The sequence below is a fragment of the Anguilla anguilla genome, chromosome 5, assembly GCF_013347855.1.
Source record: "Anguilla anguilla isolate fAngAng1 chromosome 5, fAngAng1.pri, whole genome shotgun sequence".
NCBI classification, from domain to species: domain Eukaryota; kingdom Metazoa; phylum Chordata; class Actinopteri; order Anguilliformes; family Anguillidae; genus Anguilla; species Anguilla anguilla.
In genome coordinates, this window is record NC_049205.1 from 41,851,941 (window position 1) to 41,861,506 (window position 9,566).

Sequence of the window (9,566 nt, forward strand, 5' to 3'; positions counted from 1 at the left end):
GCCGTAAGCGACGGACTCTGTGATGAGAACTCCACGCGGTCACTGTGCTGCTCTCGTTCTGATCTGGGAGGACAGCAGAGGAATCCCCATTTAGATCGTGCCCCAGAGCCGCATATCGGATCTTCATTATCTCTCTGTTCCCTGTGATATTCAGAATTCACGTCTTATCTGCGATAAACCTCAAACTGGATAACGGCTCAGAATGGTCTCTGGCTTTGCAGGCCTCTGTGTTATTACCAATTAGTGAGCTGTGGGGAAGAGCGTTGGAGCTCAAAGGCTGTAGAGAGACACAGGCCAGGGCACGGTCGCTACGAGTGCAGTATTGGATTTGGCTCATTGGGCCCTACCAAAGCTCTTTGTCTTGAGCTCTGCTGTGACTGAGCACTTTTCTTCCAATTTGAATCAATCAGGCTATCGTACCTGTGAGATAAGGTGGATATGGAACAAGTCTCCTTCTCCTGCTGTCTTCTTAAGCCACACAGAGCACATGTCATGTGAGATACACTATTCGCATATGGTGAAGCCATGGGGCCATGCTGCAACAGAGTGGAAGGGGCTTATCAATGTATTTAGGAGCACACAGACAAGACTTAATCTGAAATAAAAGTTGCCTTTGTCCTCTCTTGCCTCTCTCTGTACAGTGGGTCCATGAAGCATTCTGGTGAGCACATACGATAATGTTCCCCGTATGGTGGCCCAACATTTGTATTGATGTATTGTATTTTATAAATGGAAACTGTAACTATGTATATTGCAGTACTAAGCAGAATATCATATTGTTTAATCATGAAATGGTTAATGTGTGGTATATTATGATCATGGATGATGCTAGATGTTGATGGACACGTGGGCGGGACATGTTGCAGGTTAGCTGGCAGCCTGTCAGCTTTGAGGATATTTACATCAGTATCAGGAGAACCATGAGATACGGCCCTTTTTATACATTGTTCCCCAATCTTGGGGGCCAAGTGTAATCAGACAGTTGGCTGCACAGCTGTTTCTGGCCAGCTGTGTGTGCTTGCATCAGGAGTCGATGCACTTAGTCTGTTGTTGTTGTTTCTCAACATGAGTACCAAAGACGTGTCAATCGCAGTAAAGCAGGCCACCATGAGACTGAATCATTGTGAATCATTCAGACACATAGCCAAAATATTGGCTGCTTGGTACATTGTTAAGAAGCCAGAATGCAGTGGTGAGCTCAGCAATTAGCAAACAACCTGGAAGATTGTAGTGCACAACCAAAGATATTCAGTAGCGAAGAAAAACCCCCTTTCAATTGTCGAACAGATCAAGAACACTCACCAGGATGTAGGCACTGATGTATCAAAGGCTACCATAAAGAGAGGACTACACCATCATTACCTCAGAGTGTTAACCCCAAGATGCAAACCTCCGGTCACCCTCGAGAACAGAAAGGCCAGGTTCCAGTCTGCTAAAAATACATTAAAACTAGAATTTTGGAACAAAGTCTTATGGACAGATGTCACATGCATTAACCTGCACCAAGTTACAGAAAGTGTGGAGGAAAAAAAGGAACTGCTCATGATCTACAGCGTATCACCTCATCTGTGAAATATGGTGGAGGTAGAGTTATGACCTTAATCTCATGTCTTTAATGGTTATGTGACTGCTGATGGCAGCAGTAGGATGAGTTCTGAAGTGTACAGAAACATCTCATCTGCACAGATCCAGCCAAACATGACAAAACTCATTAGATGGTGCTTGACATTTCAGGAGGACAAGGACCCCAAACACAGAACTAAAGCAACCAATGAGTTTTTCAGGTCCAAAAAGTGGAATGTTCTAGACTGGCTAAATCAATAACCTGACCTAAATCCAACTTGCTGAAGACAAGACTGAAGGCAAAACACCCCAGAAACGAATAGGAACTGAAGATGGCTGCAGTACGGGCCTGGCAGAGCATCACCAGGGAAGATACCCAGCATCTGGCGATGTTTATGGATCACAGACTTAGTGTACGGCTGTCATAAGTCCTAAGGCAAAGGATTTGCACCAAGTACTAAAATATGACAACTTTAAGATTATGTTAATTTATCCAATTACTTTTTGTCCCCTAAAATGGAGGAACTATGTATTAAAAGTCCTGTAATTCCTAAATGGATCACCCAATATGGTGTAAATACCCCCCAATTAAAGTCCACAGTCTGCACTTTAACCTCATAATTGTTTCATTTCATCAAATGCAATGTGCTGGAATACAGAGCCAAAACAACAAAAACTGTGTCGCTGTCCAAGTACTACAGACTGCACTGTGTGTGTACGTGCGTGCGTGTGTGTGTGTGTGTGTGTGTGTGTGTGTGTGTGTGTATGTGTTTGTGTACATGTATTATACATCCCCACTAACTTATGCATTCCTGAATGTCCATCTGAACATTACAGAAAAAGTTCACCAGAACATTGTAAGTATTTCTCTATTTCTTCATGTCAGACAGGAGATAGAGGAGGTGATTATCACACTTAATCAGCTCATTCGCTCCCCCTCTACACAGCACTGGTCCCACGCCCTCTTGGGGTGTTAAAAAGAGATTACATTTTTACACCCTCCACTGGCTGCCTGCCTACCACTCTCTCCCTGCAGCTAGTTTTAGAGCACACGACAGTGCATAGCACTGCCTGCCCAGGAAAAAAAATGCTTCTCACTCCACAAAAGAGGCTGCCTGTTTTACATCAGTGGAAAGAACAGCTCAAAGACAGACCAAGGGCAACAAACTTTGCATCTCATCTTCTGTGCATTTAGACAAGGGGAGGTGATCAAATCAAAGCCTTCCTGATTAATGATGGTGAAATGAAACAAACTCCTTTATAAAAATAAAACAACTGTTTAAACATGGAACAAAGTCATTGTTTTGTTGTCTGTCAGTTCTGGCAAGCAGGTGATTTATCTCATGCAAGCCAACAAAAGTTATTTACTAAGCCTGTGTATTTTTCCTGTAATTAATTTTGGAGGGAGTGATGATGTGCCTCAGTGTATGAAAGGAAGCAAGTGCAGTAGTGTGGAGAGAATGACTCAAGTTGTGGCTGGAGTTGGCAGGTTAATAAATTGAATGGAGGATCGTTCGCCAGGCTTCACACTTTGTGCAGGCTCTAAGGATTAGAGCTTCAGCAATGGGTAGAAAAGAGGACTTATTTTTTATAGAGAAGTTATTTCTATTTAGTCTCTTGTCTGTATCGTCATATTACACTTTGAATGTCATTTTGTAACGTACCCCTGAGGAGTGGTCACAGAATTGGTAAGTGATTGCTGAACAGAACTGAGGTCAATGAAGCCTACAGTACAAACGTGGCTAAAGCGCGGGGTTTCCAAGGTGACGTGCTGTTGTCTTTCTGCTATAGCCTTTCCTCTGCATGACCAGAGGCTCACTGGAGCAAGTCTACGCAAAATGTCAGATCACGCTAACTACGCCGGCCTTGTTAAGACCACGTGCGTGTTTTTGTTGTGTCAAGGATGGCACGCGTGATGTGTGATTCTTCAATATGCCACAGAAAAGTGCAGTATCAGCATGTTAGTCAAGGAGGTGACCGGGGTGATGGCAGCAGTGACAGCAGATGACTGTGATGAAGGTGATTTAGTGTGTTGAGTGTTGGTCATGGTTAAAAAAAAGTGTGAAAGTGATGTTTGATATTTTGCACGAGACACAGTTCAAAGCAAATATTTTACATTTTCAAATCTGTGAATATTTCCAGCACATCAGTTTCACTGCTGAACTGGTAATGTTGTGTAACATAAATGAGATTCTCTGTTGGGAGAGTGGTGTACTGTGGGATAGCAGTGGGCCTCCTACAGAGGTAGCCATCACTCATCAAGCAGTACAACAGAAGGTTTACATGGGTTTTTCCTTTGACAAAATGATGCTTTTAAGTAATTCTGTTTCACTTAAAATGTTAACAGTGATTGAGGTATTATGTTGAATTAATTTCATTGTTTCATTTAAGTTGTGATTAAGGCCTTTGAAGATATCACTGTTAAATTTATTTTCTGGCTCTGAATTTATGACTAATTGTCACTGATTGAATGTAAAATTGATTGTTTTCCACAAGATGATGACAGCACAGTACAGGAAATCCCTCCGAATACCACATGTGGAGTTCTGCAGTGTTTAAGCTCACAACATGAGGGTAATTATTCACTTTTGATGTACTTTGTATTTCAACAGTTTAACTTAAGTTCTTTACTCAAAAATGTAAATGGGCTGTCCGTACCTTCTATCAGCAATGCAAAAGATGGGCCTCTGAGCCCACTCATCTGCATTAGCCAGATTATAATGAACCTGCAGAACCCCAGAACACATCTGCTGTATATTATAGGTGATATATTGGTATATATAGGTATATACTGTAGGTATGTAGTGATATTTTTGTGATGTGATGTATCTTTACTCTAACCAAGCAGTAAATGCAGAAACCATATTGTGACAATTTTATATTGATAATCTTTAATGAATGGTTAAATTATGATGTTATAATGCTCATTTTTCCATTGTGATGTAGTATATTTTATCATTTTCTGCAAATAGTTGTGAGTGCTGTATTATGTAGTTGTATTGTGATTTGTCTTGAAGCTGTGTATCTTATACGTGCTCTGTATTCTTTAATGTAAATGGTGTTCGTTTCTGCTTTCTTGTGAAGTTAGACTTGCAGCAGTAACCCTCTTTCGAAGCAGATTTGGTTCTCACTCCCTCAAATATGAAATACTTAAGTGCTGCTAAGGAGGCATTTGCTTGGAAGAGAGACTGTTTGTTGATAGTCTGCAAAGCTTTTATATGCTGGTCCATTCAGTCACTATGCTAAAAATATACAAAATCACATGTAAAAATTTGTTATTTGCTCCCTCCATTTTGCTAACATTTCACTAGCTGAAACAAGGAGTGTAATGGGGATTCTTATGGAAAATTAGGTTGACTGTTTGATTTGACCGGACGTTTATGTGAAACTGTTGACAGTGTTGGATACAAACTAAAATAAACTGAGGCCACATCAGGCTGGCCTTATAGATTTATTTGTTGTGTTATGAGATATGAAACAAACCGGTGTCCGTATTCTCTATTATGTCTGTATATTGAAAAAATTGCTATTAAACCAGTTCTGATTTGCAGGTAGCCACAACTGGGCCTACCAAACCAAACTGAATGTATTTTAAATGATTTCAAGTTTGATTTTATTTCCATTAATGGAGCAAACCTAAAACAACAAACCAGAAAAAACTAGCCTACTTCTGAAAGCACACCAGAAGACAGTGAACATCACAAGCGAGTGAACTTGACCTTAGCATGTCCTAAAACTAGCCTGGTCTACCTTCACTATTATTTGAGCACTGAAACTCAGGACTGGATTTTTGTAATACAAGTTATCCACTATTTTTTATCCACTAGTTTAGCATTGACCCATGTCTTATTCAGCCAGTTTCTCAGTAATTTCACCCGTCTTTAAATTTTAGGATATTGAAATGACATTGTATCACGGAAGCATGAAAAGGATTTTGGAAATGTGTTACTATTACCAGCATTATTCTGCATGGATGAGCCCTGTCGAATGACCCCAGGAGTGCATTTTATTTATACTGAATATTCTCTTCGTGGAGATGTGTTCCCCTTTCATCGCTGTCACCTTAATATTGAGCCCAAGGGCAGCCTATATTGCTGTGTCCCTAGACTGGGCCTTTAGCGCTATTAGCATTGTTATTTATGTTGGTAAAACATTAAGCACTTAAATGCAATCTGAACACAAGGCAAATGCATCGGGTTAATCAAGTAAAATGCTCAGTCTCTTACTGCGAGTGCCCACTTCAATGCAGGTAGAAGTCATTTGCAGGTACACCTGCATCTCCTGCACAACGCTTCTTCAGAAGAAGTAGCACTCCTGTGACTGAACAAAACCGTAGATTGGCTTTTCCGGCTGCCGTACGTAGTCTTTGCAGCACGTTCATCCTTGTGAAACGAGGACACAAACGCACTCTGTTGATAAGTGCTTCAGCCCCTTCTGTTCGAGCTGGAGCTTCAGTTCCACTTATAGCTGCAGTGTATGACTGTCATAGGGCACTGTAAGTCAGCACCGAACCGCCGCCGAGGCCGATAAAACCTCGCCAGCCATCTCGGCTCAAAAGCCGCAGTCAGCATTTCCTTTTGTCCCACTTTAACCTCCAGCGAACGGGTAAGAAGGGCGTGAAGAAGGCTTGTTTGCCGACTGAGTAAACATTCATTTTCCCTGGCAATCAAACGTGCTGTTAATCAAACTAATTATCTGCCGTATTATCTCCTAGCCATAAGCGTGTCGCCTCTACTGTAATCATATGAGCACTGATTGCCATCTGGATAGGCTCTGCACACGCATGTCCTCACATATCAGCGCGAGAGCACTGCACACTGCCGAAATGTACGGACTGTCTAAGGCACTCAGGACAATCACGAACACTGGTGGGAAAAAAGTATTACTGGGAAAGAGTGAATTAAATGGGGGTAACTGCAAATTAACGTTTCTGTGCTTTAAATGCTAATGGCTGAATTAAGTGTTAATAGGAATTTTAATGACATTTAAAATTATTTTATGCTTGGAATGTTTTCAGTGGACCTCTAACAATTTGCGGGTGTCCCGCAGAAAGTTAAGTCGGTAGTATCTAATTTCTGTTCTTCTTTCACTTGTCTATTCCTCAGGGGTGGTCAGCAGGAACGGAAGGCGTCCCAGAGTTAAGTGGAGCAGGTGGACAGCTTCCTGAAAGAAGAACTCACGAATCCAAGCAACTATTTGAAGCCCAGCAATACTTCTTAACAATAGAATATTTCATGTTTGAGCGCCAGCTCAAACAACATGGAAGCCAAGCATCGCATTTAAGAAAGACGTTCCTGTCCTCTGACGAGCCCTCACACGTGCTCTCACACATTACTGCAGCAGCCAGCGAAACCGGAACAGGAACTGGACCTTCTAAATTGGGGTGAAAAAGAGAGAAAGAGAATGTCATCCTAGATCTGATATCGAAGCCATTTATAGTCTATTCTTTCCTTCTTTCTTGCTCACTTTTTATAGCCTGGTATGAGAATGAGTGAACAGCAGGACTGCGCTTTATATTTTATCATAATATGAATGGTGGCGTAACGTTACCGGCTGAAAATGACGCATGAGCCGTAAAGCCCTATCACTGCACGCGCCTCCCAAGAAATAAATGAATCCTGAACTATTTAATCATGTAAAGAAAAATTAATTCCATGCTTGAGTCATCATTTGAGCTGTGCGATCATTCTTATTAGCGCATCAGAAACTCATTTAATCACGTGACTCCCTCTGAAATGAAACTAGATTCAGTTTAATTAAATTCATCCTTTTCTCGTCCAGGTATATTGATGTGCTTCCATTTACCTTTTCCCCCACTGATTGACAGTTAGTGCGTTTGCGCATTTTCGCTTTTTTAAAACGATCTGAGGAAGAGGCCGCGCAGAGCTGCCCCAGTCTCAGTGTGAGAATGTGTTGCAAGTTGATTTTGTGCTGCTGTTTTTCAGTAGTGAAAAAGCTTCCTCTGCAGGGCTCCCATCTGTCTGTTCAGGAATAGCAGACAATGGGTTTCCAACCAAAAGTGCTGACAAAAACACACACATCATTGAACAGCTTGCTGACATTTGAATAGTTTTTTCTCTCTCCAAATTTACTGCCATATCACAATTACTCATAAATTAAATAAAAAATAAAGTATTTGAAAAGCAGCATTTTCTCATTGATCTGGACCACCTGGTATACTGTACAACATGACATAAACGTCAATTACACTTAAGTACACTAGAGTATACTTTAGGTGTACTTCAGCATACCATTTTTTCACTTGGGGTATATTTATGGCACAGAAATTTTATTTATTAGATTTCACTTATCGAACCTTTTTCACATTAGGGTAGGTCAAGTTATACGCAAGGATTTCACGTTTTCTACTTTAAGGGGAATTTATTCAAATGAGGGAGTTTACAAAATAAATGAACTCTAATGAGGCTAATGCAGTTAAAATTTAGTTGGTGGATCCGTATTGACCTCATTTATTTTTTCAGCGCTGATTTGAGGTTTGATGATGCTATTTTTGGTTGAGCGAAAATCAAAATGCCGCCCTAATACTATTGTCTTGGTACTTTTGTGATATGATATGGCAATAAAGGCGGTATGACTGCCGGCCGCTTCTACACAACACGAAATTCATTTCACGTCACAAGGTTTCTAAACTCGAATTCGAATTATATAGCGCTGTGACTTATTACGAAATTAAATGATTCTCCGTGTTATTTAGATGTTATAAATAAAGACACGTTTAAGCTACCCAAAAAGAATATTACAGGCCACAATCTGAGTATATTAAGTAATCTGCCCTCCCGGACACACTTTCTCCATTTTCGAGAAAACGATAAAGGGGCAACGGTGAGAGTAGCAGAAATCAATTACAATTATTCTTCGTTGACAAAGTAATTAAGGCTGAAGTGGCCAGTTAATTAACTGCGGAAAGGCTTATCAGTGCCGCGCTCAGATTTATGGCCAATTCTGCTGGTGCGTTCATTTCAAGTGATTATCAAACATTATCAGGGAACCGCAATACTGTTCTATATACAGTCTTTATATTAAGTAGCTATGGTCTTCTGGCACTGAAGGCAAATCACCCCAATTCACGCGTTTATATAACTCTCCTGCCATGTTTTAATAATCACAATGTATAGCCTACTGATGGTGTCATAGCCTACAGACGGCTTAACATAAAATACAAAACATTTTCTTACATTTTAAGGGAGGTATAATAAAATGGGCAGACTGTACGCTGTCTGGCAGTTTATCCCTTTCAAATGTAAGGCTGTGGTTAAAAGGATTCGGCTGGCGATGCGGAGTACTGTACGTCTTCAGTGTCAGCACTAACTATTGCTAAAGATAGAAAGTCACGCCTTTTTTGGCTTGCGTCAAAGGTTAATAGGCACCATCTACCGATCTTACTCCCCCTGTTCTACGAAAATAAACCTGGATTAATCCATGTCACACCTTTCACAGAGCAAAGCACGTACAAATTCCTTTACTTATTTGTATCACCATTATGTATGTGTACAGGATCATTAAATATATAAATATATTGCTGCCAATAATGTATATATAGATTTACATGATCCCTTTTATATAGGCTAGCCCACGTTTGAATATCTTCGTGAAAAAAAAATATTGATACATTATCTGTAGTTGCTAATATGCTGACTGTCCAAACGCCTTAGAATATAGCCTAACCTATATTCTCTATGATCTATCATTAATTTTTAAAAAATTATAAAAAATGTATAATAGATCATAGAATACAATCATACTTAAAAGGATGCTGAAACACTGAAATGTATTGTAAATTATATAGACAAATAGGCCTATATCTTGTATATAAGCCTGTCTTATAAAATATCTGTATATTTAGATATTTGGAGTGTAGTCACATCAGAAAACAACGGTCGTAATCATGTGAATAGTAGAAAGGGAAAAGCAATCAAATAACCGAATCTGTTGGAATTGCTTCGGAATCGCAGAACTTTCTTCCTCTGACATCAAAAGTCCCA

General features: G+C 40.2%; 1 long non-coding RNA gene across 1 annotated transcript in view; it reads left to right on the forward strand.

Moving 5' to 3' along the window:
• The window catches only part of LOC118227211, a 46,568-nt gene extending 38,486 nt beyond the window's left edge, over positions 1-8,082 (forward strand). Inside the window, exons 5-6 of the long non-coding RNA XR_004765208.1 lie at positions 4,060-4,137; positions 6,669-8,082. This is a non-coding gene — a long non-coding RNA (uncharacterized LOC118227211). The remainder of the gene's footprint in view (positions 1-4,059; positions 4,138-6,668) is intronic.
• Positions 8,083-9,566: the final 1,484 nt, after the last annotated feature.